The sequence below is a fragment of the Onychostruthus taczanowskii genome, unplaced genomic scaffold, assembly GCF_017590055.1.
Source record: "Onychostruthus taczanowskii isolate IOZ18803 unplaced genomic scaffold, ASM1759005v1 scaffold11, whole genome shotgun sequence".
Classification (NCBI taxonomy): Eukaryota; Metazoa; Chordata; class Aves; order Passeriformes; family Passeridae; genus Onychostruthus; species Onychostruthus taczanowskii.
The window spans coordinates 5,299,962-5,322,190 of NW_024497629.1; positions in this window are offsets into that span (position 1 = coordinate 5,299,962).

Sequence of the window (22,229 nt, forward strand, 5' to 3'; positions counted from 1 at the left end):
TGTCCCAGTTCTAGTCCAGAAAGGAATTCAACACAGCCACAAATTATTTGGAAAGGGGAATGCATAGCAAGGTAACAAAGTTTCCTGATGATATGGACTTAGAGGAGTAAAAATGGGAACTACACGTGAAGAATTGTAGAAAGACCTTGTGATATAATAAACTGGGAGTTGAAAATCAATTGAAATAATATAAAATGCTGCATAGGGGAAAATATATCTTCACCTTTAAGCTTATATTGTACGTAATTTTAAAACTCCTTTGCTTGACAGCATATTTTTCTTTCAATTTAGCTTTGTATGGAACTACAAGAAAAAACTTATGGAACAGATTCCTTCTTTTATGAAAGCTACTTTTGTGTTGGTCATAAAAGGGTTTATAAAGACAGAAAAAATGAAAATGGGAGGAAATATTAAAATAATAGCATCAAGAAATGTTACTGATCTGTTAGTAAACTTGTACTAAATAACTTTTCAGAGAGTCTGTGATTTTCAGCACAGTTTTATTCCAGACTCAGCTTGGCAGGACTAACATATCACTGAATCACTGCAGGACTGTTTCTTGCGTATACATGGAAGCTGATCATAACACCAAGTAGCTTCCACATGATTTTTTTTTCTTTCTTAATCAATATGGATACTCTGTTGGGAATATGGAATTAATACCTGCAATGCATACAGAAAAAAAAATTGGCTTCCTTATGATTTAAAGTACGTTGGGTAAAGATGAGATTCTACCTCTATTATAGCAAATAAAAGGTTTATTACCAATAAACAAGTGTGTCAGTATTAGTTATTGGGGACAATATGAAATACTCTTGAACAAAAGTAAGGACTAAAGTTTTTATTTTAACTATTTCAGAATTAAATGGATACATAGGAATCGTGTGCATTAAGGCTGCAGATAGAGCAGTTGTGATAGAAAAGGTTGAAAGTATTTTCACACCCCAATTTTTAAATGAATATTTTAAATAATTACTTAATAATAATGGTGGTTGTGTGAAGTGTCAGTAAGATGACTAAAAAGGTAATTTATAAAATGCAGCTTCATACAGTTGATGACCAATATCCTGTTCATAAAACTAGTATCAAATTGAACCTTTTCCTAGTCAAACAGGAAAATCCCTTTGGAATATTATTTATGACCTTTGATGAATCAATGTTACAAGGTGAGCTACTTCCAGAGTGGAAATATTAGCATTACAGTGCATGATACAAGCATGATGGATTACAACAGTCCTTCAGCCTTGAAATTTCAGGTTCTGAAAAGGCAGTTTACTCACAATGAATTCTAAGCACAAGGCTGCAGTCATTAAGCCAGCATAGCTAAATTGAGACAAAGGACTTGAGCCAAATTGCACTGTTTCACTTGACAAATCAAGATTGTCAGAATTTAGTGTCTTACAGATCACACTGAATAGCATAATTGGTTTTGGTCCTGTCTTTGTGGATATTTAACTTAATTTAAAAAAATTTATTCCTGACCTTTCTTTTAAATATCTTGCAATGCTTTTCTTTGCCAGTTTTCAATAAAAAAGAAAAAAAAAAATAAAAGAGAATGAGAGCAGCAAAACTTTTTGTAAGAGTTTTAAATAATGGTTTGAAGGGAAGGAATTGGCTGCTGCATCAGTACCCAAAACCTCTTTGCTGACTTTGTCAAGAGACTGTTCTACGACCCACTTCATCAGCTTGCAAGCACAGTGTAAGTGTTGAAAGGAAGTAACAATTGGAAATAGCAAAATTCTACAATGAAAGCATGGTGTTTACATCCTATTAAAATACTATTGAACCAAGTAGTGGGGTAAGCAATTATGTCTTTTTTCCTACTCCGTTACAAAAAAATATTCTATACCCAATTTGTGCTAGAAGTAAACAAGCGTTACAAATAAATCTTCTTCATGAGTTGCAAATTGGAGAGTGCAGAGCATGCAAGGTATGCTCCACTGTAAGTATGTCAGTTTATGCTGGAGCAAAGTAAGCCATGGATGTGGAACAGCTGGATAGAGTTTCATAAACAATTTTTATTTATAGCTGAGTAGATGCAAGAAAAAGCAGTTTTCTTTATTTTTCATGTAATTCTGATTGATTTAACTGGCCAAACATCTGAATAATTTTAAACTGGCTACTATTTACTTGCAACTCACGAAATACACTAAGGGACTGTAGGCATGTGGGAGTGGAGGGTAATATTCTGTTCAGAATATGTTAGAAAGAGTGGTGAAACCTCCAGCATTTCTTTTCCGAGAAATACAATACTTTGCTTCAGGAAAGTAGATGCTATTCCAACACACAGGAGTAGAAAACAAGCAGAATGGTGAATCTCTCTTACACACCTTAAAGTCATGTTTCTAGTTTGCATGATGGCCTTCATTCCATATGGTATTGTAAGTATTTTAAGATTCGTATGTAATCTTGATTTCATAGGATCTATATCTTGTTAACTAAGGATTGATTAATTAATTATATTTTTCAGTATTAGAAGCAGCTATTCGACCGGCTTTGCTTATGAAAGCAGAACTGTTAAAGAGAAAGCTATTTTAAGGCTCAGTTCTATACAATTCCTGTGTGTAACATTCACTGCCAGGAACAATGGATCTGTTTGGCTTCAGTGGATTTGTTCACTGTAGTATGGATGATAAACCTTAAAAAACCATATATTTGCAGCAACAGGCCCTCTGAATATTTCTGTTTTTATTGCCCATCTGTGATGGTATTACAGTGACCTGCTAGTTTAGAGCCAATTTTGGAAAATAACCCTTTGGACATTCCAGTGTTTGGAGAGGAAATGTCTGTTTGAGAAGCCCGGAGCTATATGGATACTGCTTATTTTAGGAATAAAGTCCTTGGTGGATAAGTGCTTGATACGATGAAAACAAAGATCAGGAATGCAATGTCTGCTCTGGAAAGGAACGCGGGCTTAACCTTTTGCTCACGTAGGACCTCCTACTTCTGGAATCAGGGAATTTGGCAAAACACGTCCCGCTTGCGGAGATAATCGGCGTCGGGATGCTCCGCTCTGCTCCATGGCCCGCCGTGCTTAGGCAACAAATAAAGGATTTTCCACCGCAGCCGCAGCCTCTCTGCCGCCCGGCGCCTCGACCCGCAGCCTTTGGCGCATGAATCCCAACCGGGCGCTCGGTGCCCGGGGGTGAGGAGAAGCCGCCGGCCTCGTCCCCAGGCGCCGGGACACCGGGGCAGGGCCGCCCTCACGGCGGGGCCCGGCGGGATTTTCCCGCCTCGGAGTCTGTTTCCGCCCCGGGGCGGTGGCAGCGGCGGGAGTCCCCTGAGGGTGGCGGGAGGACCCTGGCCCGCGGGCTGCTGGTTTCCAGCTGGGCAGTCCCTTGCCCCGAGGTCTGAGGGCAGGAGAACGCTGGGCGCTCTGAGCCCCGGGAGGAGACAACGCCTGGAGAGGGCGGAGGGGGCGGCGGGAGGCAGCTTGGCTGCGGGGGAACCCCTCGCCCCTGAGGGATGCTCCGCCGGCGAGTGCCACAGGGCGGGACCGGGGCTCTCGCATAAACTCTGCGGGAGACAAGAGGTTATACAAACCGAGAGGGAGAGACGGCTGCCTTCACATGTAATTCCCAGAGCAGGCAAGAGGGTGGGTGTCTGCCAAGAGGGAAATCACCTCGGCCACAGAACAGGGGAGTCCTGTCGCCTGCAGCGAGGGGGAGCCCCTCAGGGAGGGTCAGAGCAGCCTTAAGGGCGGCGGAAAAGCCCGACCGTGAGGAATCATTTCACAGGTATATCCCTCAGTCACTGTGTTCCTTGCCAAAATAGATTTTCCTATGCCATTAAAAAAGTAAATCTGTCAAGTTAGGAACAGTACGTGATTACTGAATCACGTTAAGAAAATTAGTTGTCTTTATTATGCAGTAATGAAAGGTTTTGAACATGTTCCTGTCGTCTCTCAGGTGTCAGCTCTGGGCTGTGACTGGTTTGCTCAGAGACATTGACGAGGCAGGCTGATACAAGTGTGATAAATACTCTCAATCACTATACAGAATTTAATTCAAATTATGTTCTTCACACGAGGCAGATCACTTTTTAAATTAAGCTGATGAGTACATTTACCTTGAAGAAACATGCACTAAACATCACCAGCAGCAGAACCACAGGACATTTAACAACCCAGAATTGTAACTGCAACAGCACTGCCTCTTTGCATATGGGGATAGAACCTGATACAGTGTTTTGGCATACCCGAGAGCTTTGATAAACTTTCCTACAATTGCACTTTACAACTTGGCACACAGTGAACACAAGAGTGGAAATTTCTTTTAACAAGTGGAAATTTCTTTTAACAATTAAAATTTTAAGAGTTTGAAAGGATCCACTCTCAGATTTAGAGGATTTAATCAGTGGTTATTATTTTCTTGATATTTTTCTCAGTATTCAGGGTTTTTTTTTGGCAAAAATACTGTGTAGCAAATACATTGGAAAATGCAATGAATCTCCTTAACTTGTCAACATATCAAAAATATCCATTTTATTTTTGTAAAAATCTGTAACTTTAGTAAAAACTTTTTTTTTTTAAGTTCTTGATCTTGGCTTTAAATGTTTTTCAATTATCCTGCCTTCATCTCACGTCTGTAATGTATATATAAATATAGCACATGTAAATGTGGCAATAGATTCTATAGATGATAGAATTACTGATTTTTTTTTCTTACAGAGTTTGGAAATCATTAAAATACAATTTATGTCTAAAACTTTAATATTTTTAGCTTTCAGGACTGTCTCTGCAAATATAGTACTTATTTTTGTGAGCATGAAAAGTGCATATTCCAAAAGATTTTTATCTGCATCACCAGATGAAACTGAATGTTACCTTTATGCAAAGAGAAATAAAGCAGAAAGTGATCCAAAAATCAGAGAGAAAGAGGAGCAGCAAAAGCTGGAACAAAGCATACACTGTGGGAGCAAGGACCAAGCATCACCACATGAGCTCTATTTGTCACAAAGACAAAACAACTGGGCATTAGAAAAACAGAGTTGTGATACAGCAAGAAAAACTTATATGAGGGAGTTTTTCAGTTCTAAAACTTGTAGTGATGAAGGATTAGCATGCAGAGTATCAGAAAATGAAGCATTCACCAAAAAATGGAGTCCTGAAAATGAAGACCAAAGTCCTATAGAAGATGACATGTCCCTGAATGTAGGTGGACAGCCCCTGGCAACAGAGCTGCTCAATGTGTCGAGCACTGCTGACACGTGTCAAAATCTACTGGTACAAAACCCATCCCAAGAGCAGCAGAACAACAGTATAGAACAAAATAATAAAAGGAACGAGGATAATGAGCTCAAACAAAATGCTTCAGTTACATCATTAAACAGACACATGTTTCAGGAAGAATCGTTAAGTGAAAAGCCTGCCTCCAATAAAAAGTGGCAGCGCTACCAGCTTTTCCAAATTCCGTTTTTGAGTGGAACAAGTTCTGTGTTTTCATGCGTAGAAAATAAAAAAAGTAAATTTCTGAAAAATGTATGTTTTGCAGATGATAAAAATTATTCCAGTTGCAATAAGGAAACTACTGAAGAAAAAGATAATAAAGAGAAAAATAATTCAATGTATATAATTCGAACATTGAAACCTCTTAAGAGTATACAACCACTGGAAATCCCTAATTTTCAGTTTCCTAGGATTTCAAATAAAATAAATAGCAAACAATCATCAACAAATTTTAGGGAAACAGACTGGAAGAATTTTGAAGGTGAACCCTCTTTAATGCAATCTAAACAGATACATAGTGTGCAAAAAATATCTGAGATAGGGAAACAAAGAATGCAAAATGATAAAAGCAGTGTAAGAGCTTCAACTGTTGGTTCTGAATTTAAAGGAAAAAATTGCCCCCCAGTTAACAAACAGGAACACAGCACTTTGGCAGAAGGAGAAGTATCTGGAACTTATTTCAGATGCAACAGCACTGACACTGAATGTAATAAAATGTTTGCTGAAAAGGACTTCAAAGATAAAATAATGGAGAATTCAGAGAGTGATGATGACCAGAAGTCAAAGATTCGCATTTACATTAGTGCTAAAAATGTTCAGAATGAGAAATGTGTCAACTCTAATGATCTTTTGCAAAGAAGGGGGAGGAAGAGCACTAATGAGAGTGTGGGAATGTTTCATATGCAGATGAGTATTCCAGTAAAAACAGAAGCATTAGAGAAAAATAAACTAAATGTACAGTGTGGCGTGCATGATTCCAACAGGGCTATTTGTTTGCATGAAGCAGAACCAAAACTCTCCACAAAGAAAATACTTGATTTCCAAAGTTATGTAACAAAAAATATCACTTTTAAAAGTAATTGTCCTTGCATTATTGTGCAGGATTTTCCAGATAAGAGAGCAAGCTGCAAACTATTTATGGGGAAGGAAATGCTCAAATTAAAGTTTTCATTTCAAAGCATGTTGTTTGGATGGGTCAGGATGTGGACTGAGTCTTTCCATGAAGACAGGCCCACGTGTCAGGATGACAGTGTTATACCTTGGTCTCATTGCCGTGACACATTAAAAGAGAAGTGTGGTGCTCAAGAGTTGGTAAAGAGCACTATAAATAGGAACCACAATGATAAAATATTCATGTGTTTGCTGGCTGTTGTTTCAAAGCATCTGAAGGTGGAGGTACTAAAGAAAATGCTTGCTTCCTTTTTCAGTAGCACAAATACTATATTGACAACTGAGGGGAAGTCTATGCGAGGCAGAAAGCAAAATCAGTTAAACTCATGCACAGATGATTCTTTGAGGCAAAGCACAGGATTTCTTAAAGAAAATGAAACTTATCCAGGATTTGTAAGTTCTAAATTTCTGGAAAGCATTGATTTTCAGTTGCATAATGCATACCAGAGAAGATGCTTTTATAGAACTTTAGGTGAAGAAGAGTACACTTTCCTTCAAAGAGGAGCTCCCTTTCGTAACCAAAAAAGCAGGTTATGTAAGGGAAGACATGTCAGGAAACGCCACCTCTTATCCAAAGTGAGTGAAGGGTTCAGCACTGATCTGAGGTCAGTCAGTCGCAAAAACAGTATGAAAAAGCAAATTTTACCTATGCAATACCTTATCTTGCTGCAAGGCTCTTCTGATAGTTCTTCTCTACACAAGATCTATTGCTGCAATATCACAAAAGTACAGTATCTGATAGGAGCCAGTCTTGGATACCAGAGTTACTTTCCTGCTGATTCACAACCAAAATTTGAAAAGGTACATAAGAAAAGTACAAATCAGGAAATATCAGTAAATACTCTGATGCAGGAGAAGAACAAACCAAGCATAAGGCTTAACAGTTCTTTTCATGTAGAATTATTTAAAGCTATCCCTTTTGTTTTATATGAAAATAAGAAACACAAACCAACTGGATATAGAAATGACATAACTTCTACAAATGAAGTCACTAATGAAATAACAGATACCGTGAAAAAACATTTGGGAAACTCTAGTTATAGAAATGCTGATGAAAAAGAATGTGTTAATCCAAAACAGTTGCAAATGAATTGTCATGATTTTCTTTATAAAAAATCTTTTTCTATTTTTGACACATATGAAAAAATTCCCCTGGCCACTGATTCTGAAGACTCTGACCAGATCCCACTTGTAAAGCAAGACAGTTCTGTCCAAAAAAAGTTGGGTGAAGAAAGGGCAGTCACTGGTTCAAAAGAAATTCAGTGTTTGCCTCTTAAATCAAATGATGTCTTAATTCTCTCTGAGCAGCCAAAAGCAACCATGGAAGAATATAATTCTCTCCTGTTGCTAGATAGACAAATAAACAAACATGAGAATTGCAAAGACTTAGATAGTTGTAGCCCAGATCTAGCAAATAAAAAAGTAGACAACCAAAACACTTATTTATTTTCTGAAAATTTATTTCCTAGTTCCTCAAATATTTATCAGTCTGTCACTTTGCCACTGGATAGCAGCTCTTTTGTCAACAGTGAAAGAAGTGAAGATGGGCACTGCAGGAATTCCTCAAGTGCAGAAAAACAAAAGGCAAGTGAAACAGTTCCTGCCATGGTACAGTATCCATCCACGGGGAGTCCTGCCACGACAGACACATACTTGCAATTACAGGCTAAAGAAACTGCACCGTTTTCTTTACAAGGCCAGGAACACACCAATGAGACAGGCAGTTCAGAGCCAGTAACTCTGAAACGACATCTTGAATATGTAAAAGAACAGGAAGAGAGAAATCGTGAACAAATGCATATAACTAATGAAAGTCAATGTGAGACTGTAATGAATTACTTGATTATGTCATATTCAGAAGATAAATCTAAAACATTCATTGCTGCAGAAGAGGAATTAAAAATGCCTTTATCCATAATGAACAATGGACATCTTGAAGATGTAAAAGATAAGTATTTACCCTTAGAAAATAAAATTGCACATGAATTTGAACTGAAGAGAAAATTTGATTTAGTGCTAGAAGAGCTACGTATGTTTCATGAAATTAGCAAAGAAAATGTAAACAATTTATCTAGTTTGGAAACAAGCTTGCCTGACACTTACTGCCAATTAAATAATGGCGAGGCAATAGATGAAAACATGGCAAGGGATTCTCAAAGGAAAATACATATTTCTTCTCCAATCTGTGGTACCACAAAAGAAAAACACATAACTGATACTAATGAAAGTTCATTACATGAAAAGATATTAGTTGCAAATGAAGACCAGAAAGTATCTAAGGAATGTTCTATTTCAAGAATGACAAGCAAAGAATTGCTGCACTCTCCTGCAGAAGGTAAGCACATGGAATTACTGTCTTATGTAATTAAGAAAATTTAAATTTTAGGCAATATTTTATTTGCTTTAAAGGTATATTTCTCAACTCAAATAATTTCATGTTTTCATGGAATTCAAAGTTTGGTGGACAAATATACTTGCCTATGATTAGCCAAAACCAAAAAATCCCACATTACTGCAGCTACCTGCAGACTGCGTAGCAGGTGTAGCTCAGAATTCAGCTGGTCAGCTCCAGGCTAGCTGAAACCTGTGTTCATGCACATTCTGCTTCCTATTATTCATTTTGTCTGATTTCATCACAATGAGCCCTAAATTTCCTTAAAGGGTCAAAAGCACGTGGAGATGCACATTCAAAGAGAGGAAAATGTCTCAACTAAAACATGATACAATGTTTACAAAGGAGACAATTGTTTCATTTCACTGGTGTCATGGACTCAGTCATGGAATATTTGGGTTGGAAGAGATATTTATAGGTCATCAAGTTCAACCCCCTGCAATGAACAGGGTCATCTGCAAGTAGATCAAATAGCTCAAAGCCCTGTCCAACCTGTTCTTGAATATAACTATATAACTCATACAAGTTATATAAATATAGTTATGTTTGTTCAAAATTTAGATGCTGCTGGTTTAAACACTTTCAAATTTTTTTTTCCCTAGAGAAGCTTAATCCCCATTACAAACAGGATGTGGGGAAATCTGATTCATAAGATTTCTTAGAGTCATAAGACTCTAAGACTCCTTACCCCTTTTGCTAGATAATCAAGAGGTATTTAATGAATAGAGAAAGGACACCGGGAAGAAAACCTGGCGAATGCTCTACCTTCTTGTATAAATAACTCAAAATGATAAGTAAATTATTTTTAAAACCCTCTTCAAACAGTGTATTTCTCAGATTTTGCACCTGAAATTCAGTTTGTAGAAGTGATGAGTTCTCACAGCTGCAAACAAAATTGGTGTGGTTTATACTTTGGTAATATGGTATATGTTTGGTCACATTTGGTAAATTACCTGATGAAAATGCAGCTGTCTCAAAATTGTCATCAGAGCTAAATTTCTCAGTGATTTGGCTCTAAATGTATAAAGTGAACCTTTCAGATGGATTATGAAAGTAAGTAGTATCTGGAAAGAAACTGTTAAAGTGTCACAGAAAAACCCCAGAAGGAATTTTGTTCAGTAGAGCTTTAACAATATAATGCGCTGCAAGTTACACCTGAATGCCTTGCAGAGCATGAAAACCTAACAGATACTGGGAAAATGGCTCAGCAAGTGATCACTTTTCTGCCTAAGCCTGGAATAAGAAGATCCAAGTGGAGCAACTGATATGTCACCAGAGGATTAAAGACTGCATTATTGCATTTATGCAAAGGAGAACTTCATGATGTGTAGAATCAACTTTTTGCAATCCTCTGAGGATGAAACTTTGTAGCTTTGTTAACATTACCCATAGTGTGCACATGCATGTTTTAATCACACCAACAAGAACCACAAATTTATTCCTAGATGAAACAAACGTAATTATTTGTTTCTAGTAATCAAATAAAAATCTTAAATGCATTTATTTTTTGTTTTAATGCTACTTAGGTGCAGCCTATAAAAATCCATACACATGGGATCCAGCTTTTTTACCTGGCACACTTTTTAAGGAACAAAGCTATAACTTACAGAACGAAGGAGGTAATTGTTACATTATTCTGCAATTTATACCACAAATCCCAGTGCTAATAGACTTACTTCGCAAACATTTTTATTTGTTTTCTTCCCTTTTAATTTTTATCTCTGTAGGAATCACATTTGTTTTAATTGTAGGTTACTAGAAAAGTGTCCTGTCTTCAGCTTGGTTCACAGAGCAAGCCATGCTGATGAGTATCTTTGTTCTTTGGAGAGAAGAAAAGAGCTTTAACAACATGGGGTTTCCTTTGTTGCTTATTTTGGAGCCATTTGGAACAAACATCTTTGGGCTTTCGATCATTGTGATATAGCCAACATATACTACAGGGAGAACATGATTACTTATACTTTTTTTGAAGATCTGCAGTTTTGTACCCATTGTGGAAGGAAAGAGAAAAGAAGGAAGGATCAGAAGGATATTGTGAAGTAGTCTTTTAGGATTTCAAAAAGCATGTTTTGGCAGTTTATCCAACATATGAAAACAGTAAAATAAGGCATTTGGTTTATTCTGAAATGAAATTCTAAAACTTTGTCAAGGAAAGGCTATAGATAAACTTCTGTTTTACTTAGTGAAATCATCTGCTGCTATTTTGACTTTTATTCCCCATTGCAGCTCTTAAAACTGTTGCACAATTTTCTGGTTTGAGAATTCAGAAACTGTTTCCTTCACTCAGGCCATTCTGGGAAATACAGAGACTGAAAAACAGTTACAGATAACCTCTGGTGTTCTTTTCACCTATATTTTATTAAGTTATGTAATCTTGTGAAAATATTTCATATACCAAATGCAAAATGTTACAGAAAATTCTGCTTGACTTCTTTGCTCTTTGTCACTACTCTCTAAGATTTTATATTTTTTGTGATGTGGATTCTAGTTGCTGACTTACATAGTAGGTATTGCTATTACTTAGGCAAATTCAGATTCCAGAATGCTGTATTGCACATAACACTCCAAGGGGGTTGATATTAACATCTTCATAGAAGTCTTGTTCGGATGAAATTGAAGCTTGCTAAGTGAAACATTGTTCCTCCCATGACTGAACATGGATGTTTTACCTTTTCTTCTTTCCCTGCTGTTTTGGGCTGCAGGGTCAAGGGCAAAGGAAATTAGGTGTTTTCTCCATTGCTGTTATGTCTATTTCCTTCACTTTGCTTCCTGGTGTTCTCTAAATTCCCATCTGAGCTTCTCCAGAAAGAAGAGACCTTTTGTCTCGGGAAGAGACCTTAGCAATGAGTGTCTCCTTTTTTCCTCCATGATTGCTGAGGATTTGTGCAGGTGGTTAGGGCAGTGGCATATTTCTAGGGAATTTTATACCTTTTTTTCCAGTGTTTTGTCAGAATCAACAGGAACCTAGTATTCTTCCAGTAGAAGAACCTGAAAAAAATTGAATGTTCGCCTCACTATCCTTCGCAGTTGATGGCAAATAGGAAACTGTTGAGTATTGTCTTTCCATGAGGAAATACATTGGCAGAGACAGTTCTCTTCCATTTACACTGAAAGTTGCCTTGGAGGTTATTCTGAAACCAGGTTTTGTCAGGGGAAATACTATACTTACTGCACTGATAGGAGTTAATGTCAGCAGCTATGCTGACATGTGACTGTCTCCCTCTATTTTTCAGTAGGATTCTGAGCCATCACATCTTGTCACAGAACCTGTGACTGCTTTGGAAAGGAGATACCTAGGTGGGGCAAGAAGATTTATACTCCAGTAGCTTTACAGTTTACTGTGACTAACAACCATGCTCTCTTGGCTACCTATAAACCCACAACACTTGACTGACTTTCAGTGCATGCCTTTCCTCTTCTAGCTGGCTCTTACAAGTCTTAGAAAAGACATAGCAGCACTGCTGTCTAGTCATTGACTTAAAAATGGAACTTTGGGATTTTTTTTCTCATCCCGCCATTCAAAATTCTTGTAAAAGGCTTAGAGAAATTTTTCTGTCCTGTTACTGGGATACCAGGTGAATACCTAAGGCTCTTATACACACATGATTTTATGTTCTGGCTAAATGCTCAGTGCTTCATCATTTTATAGAATAATGCAAAACAGAACTGGAAAAGATCTTGAGAAATTTGACCCCTTCTTCTTCCAGATTAATAATTGTCCTAATCTCTAATTAACAAGGTCATGGTCTTCTATTCTGTCCCAGTGAGTATTATTTCATGCAAAACAGAACAGCTTCTAAAAGATGACTGATTCTACACTGATCAGTGCTAGAGATCACTACATGGTGCATACCTTACCTAATTGAATGTGGAACAGAAAACAGACATCCTCCTCCCCTGCTTGATGTAAAATGAGTGGCACAGGGCAAGACATCAGACTAATTGTGAGTATTAAAGTGCACCCACCTCAGCATGCGCACTCTGTCCTGAAATGTTAACTTCTATCAAACTGTGTGTCTTTGCAGTCTGTTAGGAAAATTATGTAATGTTGGGTTGAGGATTATCCTAATCAGAAGGAATTTGCATATGACTCAGCCACAAGCACTTCCTTCTCAGCCCAAAAGAATCTGTTAGATGCTCTGCAGCAGAGTGGAGGTGAGATAGGATGTACTAAAGGATTGCTTAATTAATATTGATCTAATTTATCTATCTTGTCAGGATGTAATTCTTATCTATATCATACAGAATTCTGGGTCTGTTTTCATTTTTTATTATTTCTTTTAAATATAGGATACTTTTTGTCTCGTGACGTCATAAGAGTACAGCCTCTTAAAACATGCAAGGGCCCCATCAGGATTGGGCTGTCAAGAAAGGCTCGGCCAAAGAAGCTTCATCCTTATCTGAAATGACTTCCTGGATTCTTTTACCAGCCTTCACATCTGGGATCACTCTGCTCGAAAACTGTTGAAATGTTTTAACGTTAATTTTTTTTGGTACTTTGATCTTTGTGGTTTAAGGGAGTTTTAGATATTAATATTTCAGTATTTGCTAGTGATTTATTTAGGAATACTCCTGTGAATACTTGATAGCAAAGGGATTTATAATGAATGTTTACTAGTAGAAGTTTTAAAGGAAGGGTGAATTCCTTTTAAAGTTTATGTAATATTAACAAAATCTTTCATGTATTTTTCATCTATTAAAATATAAAGTTGAAATTTTCTGTCACATCCACACATTCTTAGAATCCTCTGTGTGTTTATGCAGTTTTAAAAACTCTGTATTTTTAAAGAGATTTGTTAACAAATGTTTAGAGTGATGTAGAAGAGAATTTCAGGAAGTTAAGTTCAGATTGCTGAAAGGAAGATTATGTTTAAGGCTTCAGTGGCAGTTTCCTCTGAGGTACTTCCAGCTGCATGTACTTGTCCCATCAGACAAAGAGTTGGAAAGGAATAAAGCTATAAATGCTACAGACAGATTGTCTTATTCTGAGGGTACTAATTCCATTGCATAACATCATGGAGGCAAAATAATAGTGCATAAATTCGGGAGGTTATTTATCTTGAGAAATGAGGACACTTGGAATGCTCTGAAGCATGCAGATCTTGGTTAGGGACATCTTCTATTTGTTATTATACTGATGTTTTTGTTATAAAGAATAGAGACAGTTTCAACTGAATAAAAGCACAGCAAGAAACAAGCCTGAGTGAAGCCTGAAAAAAATTCCTGAAGTGTCAGAACAAGAGTAATCTAATGACAGGTATTCAGAAGAAAGCTTTAAGTCCTCTGTGATTGCACAGGGTTTTTTAGACAGAGAATATTTCACCCTACAGTGCTAAGACAGTATTCCAGTATAAAAAGTGTTACAGAACAGTGATGGAATTATGATAAACGCCTATAAAAATAATAATATGTGGTTGTAGCTGACACAAGGAAACTGAGCAAACTGAATTGATAGGGAATTTATCTGCAGATAAAATATTTTATAGAATCTCTAGCACCAGTGCAAAGACTAAGTAACTTCAAAGTTTAATTTCTTTAGCAGTGACATTCAGACTATGTAATGTGTAATAGTAGCATATCAGTATATTTATGTTATAAGGATCTCAATAGGAAAGAAAGATTCAGTCCACAATATTGAGAGAAATCAATGAAACAATAAAATGTAGAAAAAAAGTTATAATTTGGTTCATAGTTCCTTTTATATGAAATAGAATCTCAGATGAAATCTTGTTTCTAGGAACAGCTGGTTCTAAAATAAGAGTTTCTAAACTGATCTCTTGACCACAGATTGTCCAAAAGGTACAGTAAATGGTCTGCACCTGGTTTAAAATTCAATTTAAATTTTAATGTAATTTTAAACAACAAAAGTTGCTAACTTTCCCACTAAAAATTTGGTGATGCAAATGTAAATCTGTACATGCTAATTGAAAGCATAGTTCTGGACAAGACATTATCCTTCAGCAGTATAACTAATTTATGAAAAATTTTAAAAGGGCTAAACCAATGGACGACTGGCACATGTTCAGAAGCAGCTCCTAGAAGTGCAGGGCCATTAGACAGCTCCCTTGGGAGTATGCAAATGAGGCAGCAGCTGGACAGGAATGGATGGATGGATGGATGGATGGATGGATGGATGGATGGATGGATGGATGCATGGATGGATGGATGACCTTTGAACCTTCATCATCAGCAGGAGACATCTCTGTCTGAGAGAGGGTAACTTGGCATCACAGGGTGACACTGTGGAGCAGCTTGAGGGCCTATGGATGGCAGCAACCTCTAAATGCCAGCTGAGGGTCAGGAGAGCAATTCTGCTTTCTCAGTGCTTTGCAAGAAGTATCAATTCAAATTTCTTTGAATCCCAGCAAGAAGAAGCTGATCACAAGCCTTTAGCTGAGTGTTGTTAGTTGTGTACTGGCACAGAGTTGTTCTGCAGGCATTGGAATGTCCCCCTGGAGTTTTGTCCTCACAGCTGGGCAAACAGTTTTCAAGTGCTGCCACATATGAACTGGCTTTAAGGCATGATGTCTTATCAATAGCTTTTTTAGGTCATATTTCTAAAGGCTGATGTTTAAAGTAGAAGGATTTCTTAACATTTGGGAGAGATACTTCTCTATTTACAACACATTCTAGGAATTCTTTGGGAAAGCTTTTCTCTGTGTCATCTCCCACAGAGCTATATTTTTATCCCATGGAGTCATTTTCCTGTATTCTTTTGTGCCATTGGCCTGTGATCATTAACCACACAAGGAATACAATTAAAACATTGCATTTTTAATAATTGCGGGGCAGCTCTGATGGCCATGGCTTGAAAATAGGTAAATAATTTCTGTCCTAGCACATCTGTGCTCCCACTGTTCAGAGCACGGCAGGTTTCAGCTGCCTGAAAAAGCCAATAACTACAGCACTTCACAGATCAGAGCAAGGATGGCAACCAGACCATGTGTGTCTACCAGCAGGTGCCATACCACAGACTGGTCCAAGTTTGTAATGTCCAGGGCTCAAGACCTTGAATACCTAGTATGGAGGCTTCATAGCCTTGATTCCTAGTTAATAGTGTCCAACAGACCCAAGAAAATGGCCTTTGTCATTCTGAAACCAGTCACTTCAACACAGTCATGTATGGAGATATGTGGCCCCACCAAAGCATACTTGTAATGAACATTCACATAGACAACTCTGAAACTGAAGGATAAAATGTTCCTTGAAAAACGTAGGCAATTTTATTCTGCCTGATAGTAAAATTTGGGATGCCTGGAAACTCAGATTAGTCTAAAATTAAATATAGCAGAAATTTATATCATGGGACAATTCCGTGAAATGACCTCAGCATTATTTATACAGCTAATCATCCTCCCACTGAAGACAACTTTTGCCTGTTTTTAAATCAACCAACTCACCTGTATCTAAAATATGTCAGTTTATCTGATGCTTGTATAAGAAAATATTACAATGCTCTTGTCTGCGGAAGACAGAGATACACAGGCTACTTTTCAGGACAAGAGATAAAGTCTTAATTCATGGAATTCATACTCAGTAGCAAACTTCCTTCTGTTTAATGGTGCAGCTTGTGCAAGAATGTCCTCAAATATTCTGGAAAAGAGTCTGGAAAATATCCAAACACAAAAAACTAGACAATAAGTCAAACAAAACAACAAAAATTGGACCATGCAGGGAAGTAGAATAGTCCAGCTGAGATATTATGTAAACTTTATGTCTGACTGCTCATTCAGCTGGAGAGAGCTGCTAACAACATGCCCTCATCTTAAATAACAGAGGAAGGGTTGGCACTGGGAATGCTGCCTGGCTTTCTGCCAGCTTCAGCTTCCCCAGCCACCATCAGCTCAGGTACCTCGTTCTGCTGGGGAGCAGCACAAGAGCACTCAGCTGTGCAGAGCAGCGATGGAAGCTGGCGCCATTCCAGGGACTTTGGGAGTTGCACGGGAAGATGCCAAGCCAAGATCCCGCCATATGTCTTTGCATATGATTGAAGCAATATGTAAGATATTGAATTTTTCCATCCCAGACAACATATCTGGTGATGTTTTTTGAGTTCTCTAAGCTTGCTAATGCTGATTGTAACAGAAATGCAGTTGTTAAGTGTCATTGTACTTTAATAATTACGCAAGAAAGCTTAAATATAATTTCTGAATCATTTTATATCAGCTGCTAGAACAATAGATATAGCTTGGGCTTGTTTAACACAAAAGGATTCAATTATAGCCTACTGAAAACCTTGAATTCCATTATATCTACCAATACATGTGATTTTTTAATAAATAGTAATTAAATGCATTTTTTTCGTCTGCCTTTCGAATGACTGGATGCAAAGCCAAAACTGCTCTTCTCAGTGTATTTTGAAAAAAATGTGTGTGATTAATGAGTGAATATAAGCAAGATTATTAAAATCCAGATTAATAACAACACCTGTATATAGAAGTGTGACTGTTTTCTCTATCAGGGAATTGAATGAAGTAATGAAGGTAATGAAGTAACAGGTAATGAAGTCCTGTTACTCCTTTTACTATTGGAAGACAGTTGCCAACCCAAAACAGATGACAAATTTCAGGGAAGGCTGTGGAGAAACCGTTCAAATGACTGTATCTATCGAAAGGTTGTGCATTAAGGAAGATGGTGCCAAGACATTTTGTGAATACGCTTTACCAAGTTTTGTGTGGTTAGGGAGGAGTCCCACTTTTGGTCTTACAATTCACATTCAGTTTGGATTTTAATTTTCTGCTCCCAGGATGGGCTTCCCATCATGTTATTCCCACACACCACTGGAGAACGTACCTGCTGCTGTTTTCCCCTAGCCAAGACACTGCTGTGTTCCTGCTGAGCCAGAGGTAGAGCAGTTCTGAACAGAGTGTCAGGTAAACTAGAAGTACATTCTAAAAATATCTGGGGAAATGAAAGGTTAATTTTGTTCAAAAATATTTCTGTCAATAATGGTTCGGGTAAAAATGTAAATCAGGGCACTCATTTCAACATTTGTCCATTGACAGTCTGTGTGGTAGATGAACAGTTGATAGTTGTCTTTATGAAGCAATTTAACAAGTTATGTTTAATTTCATGAGAAAAATTAATTTATCATTATCTGATAAAATAATAAAGTTAATAGATGATTGTTTTATAAAATACATGCTACCATTTGGTATTTGGCCTGGGTCAATGCTACCATAGAAATGTGCCCTCCACTATTTGAAATTTTACCACTACAGGGCCCCTTCAATTATGAAAATATTTTTAGCCGGGACTTGTAGTGAAAATTCAATATAAATTATATTCACTGTATGCACTACGATGCATAGAATAATCCGCTGTTAAAGCACTTTCTGTCAAAGCTTAAATATGCAGAAATATGCAAAACTTCACAAAAATGTGAGAAATAAGTGCATCAGCATGTATTTATATATATGCACATGTATAACCTACCATGTTTAAATTATTATCAAAATATATATTCCTATTACCAATGACATTTTGAAGCCTGTTACTCAACACACTGGCAATGATAGATTTCAGAAATTGTAACAGATGTTATGGCTGCGTGTGGAGAGGTGAGAAGCAGATTGAATTGACTTGGGAAACCCCAGCCAATAAAGTAAGGTAGGCCCTAAGGCGACCCGAATTGCCTTTGGGACAGAACTGTCTTCCTCCACTGATCAGTGGGAGACTTAGGGGAAACTTTGCCACAGTCAGTGTTCTCAACAGACTGAAAGAGTTGAAAAATATTTTTATCTGTTACTTGGACCTAAGGGTGGAAGAATTAGCTGTTTAAAGTGCTCTCCAGTATGGAAATTCTGTTACTCTTAGGTCTGTATTCAAGCTGCATCCAGGATCTCTGCTCACAACTCACTGTTTACTGCACAATCTTTCAACAAAGATTTGATTTCTGTCCCAGAGGTTTTGCAAGTAATTTTTTTCAGTCTGTAAATTTACTTTTACTTATTGCTTGTTACTATGATATTTAAAGCAGGCCAAATGAAAAAAAAAGTTTTTAAAGAAAGCGATCTTTGGTTTATTTCTACTTGGTAGATAAGGAAATCTTTCCATTTAAAAATATCTGTACTTATTTGGAGAAGGATGCTGATGGAGTCATGAGTGAAGGGATGGATTACATGTATGCAACAGGCAGAGAACTGTCCCTGGCAAAGGCAGTGTCCTATAGATAGTCTGGAGATGGATTTTGAGTTTAGTTCTTATCCATTCCAAACATTCTCACACATTTTGGAGAAAACATTTCCTTGAGAAAATGAATAATGTTTTATGTGCCATTTGGGTCAGTTTTTGTGTGCCTTATCCTACATATCAACTTGTTCTTCTTCATGCCTCACTTTCTTCCCTGTCCTTAACTTTTATGCTGGAATTTTCTGAAGTTCTGCCATTATGGTAGGAAGCAAATAGATTCAGACTTTCTCATGCTCAGCCTAGTTCCAGCAAAACTTATCTGCCTGTGCTTGCCAAAGTGGTGAACTTACCTGGCTTGTGCCACAGACGTGAGCAGCTGTCATGAACTACTGGTGTTCAATATTTTCATTGTGACAGAGGCTCTTTGGCCATGGGTGGGTGGGGAATGGTCTCACTGCTCTTCCCGCACCACATTTCTGTAAGCCTGTGCTACCATGGGGAGTGCTGACTCACCCAACTTTGAGATGGTGGGCAGGAATGGTTCTCAAAAACAGTAGTATTAGAAATCTCCATTGCCCAGGGACCTGGAGTGTGATGGCCAAGGCAACTTGAACAAGACATTGATTTTGGAGCCGTAGTCATAAGGAGAGTGATGTGAGAATTAAAATATAACTCTGCTTTTGCTTCCTATAAAGTGTTTGTGACTATTTCTGTGGTTATTTCCTTTTATGCATGCATATTTCTGCTTTACATGTATATTTTATTATTTGTTTTTTTAAAATCCCTGTTATTATCAATATATACGCAAAAAAAAAAAAAAACTTTTGTGAAAAGGAAAAGTTATAGAAAAATATGTTTTGACATATTTTCAGAAGAGGATCTCTACTGATATTTTTCAGAAGAGGATTTTTTTTAAAAGATGAGGAAAGCTTGAATTATGCTTGCATGCCACACTACACTGCTCTTCTTTTATCCCATAGATTTAGTATGCTATTGCTTGAAAATAATTATAGGGTACAATGATTGGAGCCATGAGAAATGAACATTTGAAAAAAAATTCAAGACTGTTCACAAAACTGAAGACACAGCGCACGACATGTTCATCCTTGTGAAAATTCTTCCTTTGTAAGTGCTGCCACGGTCAATGTCAGCTTGAATTCTTTAATGCATACTGTAAGTGCAAGCCATGCAGATTAGATCTGCCCAGAGCTATTCCTATTTGTTCATCCAGCTTTTAAAAATACATGTTTGTGCTCTTCTATTAAAAAAATTTCCATTAAAAAAATCAGCAGTCCAAGCTTGTATCAGGTCTTTCATTATATGCATTCTCCACCTACCCTTCATTTTGCCCCAGAAATACATACAAACAAGTTTCCATCTGCACATTGCTGAATGTATTTTCACATTCAATAACAACAGCATAATGTGTTTCCTGCATTTTCCAGATAAGTTAATGAAATTAGATTATGCAGGGAATAAAAATAGTTCAATGTTAGGACTCATTATGAGAATCTTAACATTTACTAAAATGCTGAACTAATAATATTGAACATGGAATTGTATTTTAATTGCTTTTATCTCTAGGATGAATCTTTACCTGCATGAACTGTGTTATTAAGGGCACAAAGTAATCCCAAGTGCAGCAATTTTTCATGCAGTCCAGCTTATTTTATTAAAGCTCCCATTTTTCTGAAGCTTCCAAGGCAAGAAGAGGAGAGGAGAGGAGGGGGAAGGAGAGAGAAAATAGTTCCTCTTTGATATGATTTCCTAAATTGTGAAGTCAAATGTGAGGTTGTTTGGCTGTTGAGAGATTTTAGGGCCAAATCTTGTACTGTTTTTTTGCATCAAGCTGCTTTTCTCTAGCAAAGAAAATGCTGGGAGAAAACATAAATCAGCCTGATTCCTAGAGATCCTTAGTAGACTCCTTAGAGATTCTTAGGTCCTTATGGATTCCTGGAGATACTTGTCAATATGACAGGGAGGTATGTGATGCTTCTGGGGCAATCACACACAGGAGTAGTAGGAGTCTGTCAGTATTTGCACTAGAGTTTGTACAGAGTCAGTAGTGGCTTAGCTCTTGGCAGTCTCTTCCAAAGACCTCAGGAATGTCTCTGTAACAGCAGATGGAGATTTTGGACAATATAGGTATAAAAATCTGTCATAAATATTAAAAAGTCTTTAGGAATATTGTGATATCAGAGGTTTTCTATCAATTATCCTGGACTACCAAAGAAGGTGATATTGGGCTTCACAGTTTGAAAACAATTTATATTGTTTCTCTGGCACTAAGACATCTGAATTTCAGTAAGGTGATTCCCCTTGATTGTCATGTTAGTAAGCAATTGACTGTCTTCTGGCTTTACTTTGGAAAAAACAGTGGGCTTTTAAAAGTTTAAACTACTATTTTCTTCAGTTTCCTGCTCACTCATCTCACCTTGCTGTGCTCCTTGCTGCTGCTGGTCAAGCTGAGCCTGCCACTGCCTGTGTCCTCTGCCAGGCTGTCTGTTGTGGCCCTGACTTTGGACCCACGGCAGATGCTGGATCTGTTGCTCCCACACTTGTCCCTCTCCGTACTGTTGTAGTTCTCACAGTGGTTCTGTGAGTTACTGACAGTTTGTGTCATACTGTTCCCTTACAGGAAAAGTGATCTCTCTTAAGACTGTGCAATAGGCTGTTTTTTGATTGGTGGCTGAGCCAAACTTGAGAAGTATTGCCCAAATTGGAGAGGGTTTTGTTGTTGGTTTTTTTGGGTTTTTAATATTTTTTTCTTTTTTTTTAGATTTTATTTTTGTAGTAGATTTGTTTATTTTTAGAATTTTTGTCATAGCAATGGAGGACCGGAAAATAGTCATTGTGGATCAAGGAAATAATTGAACATCAAACATAACATTTTGTTTCCAATGGAGAGTGTGCTAACAAAAGTAAACAATATAATTACAGCACTAAAAGTTAAGCACCAGTTGCAAAACTGGCCAGGAATTTTGCCCTCAGTGAGTAGTCAGGACATTTGCGCAAAATGTGGGGGGCTTGCATTTAAATGTTCCCTCAAGAAACATCACTTCTTCACCTTCTTCTGCCTGATGTATGTTCTAGATGTCACACTGTGTGGGTGTACCTTTACTCAGTCTTTCTACTGCAGACATTCAACTTTGTGTAATTATTTTAATAGGAACTGACAGCTGCTTGTTCTACCTTCTCAAGAAGCGTGTGTGTAATCTGTTACATCATTCTCAACTTACGAATTTTCCTCCCTCGTGAATATTTGCACAAGATGAAAGAGCTTCAGAAGAAGAAACTGGAACCACTTAT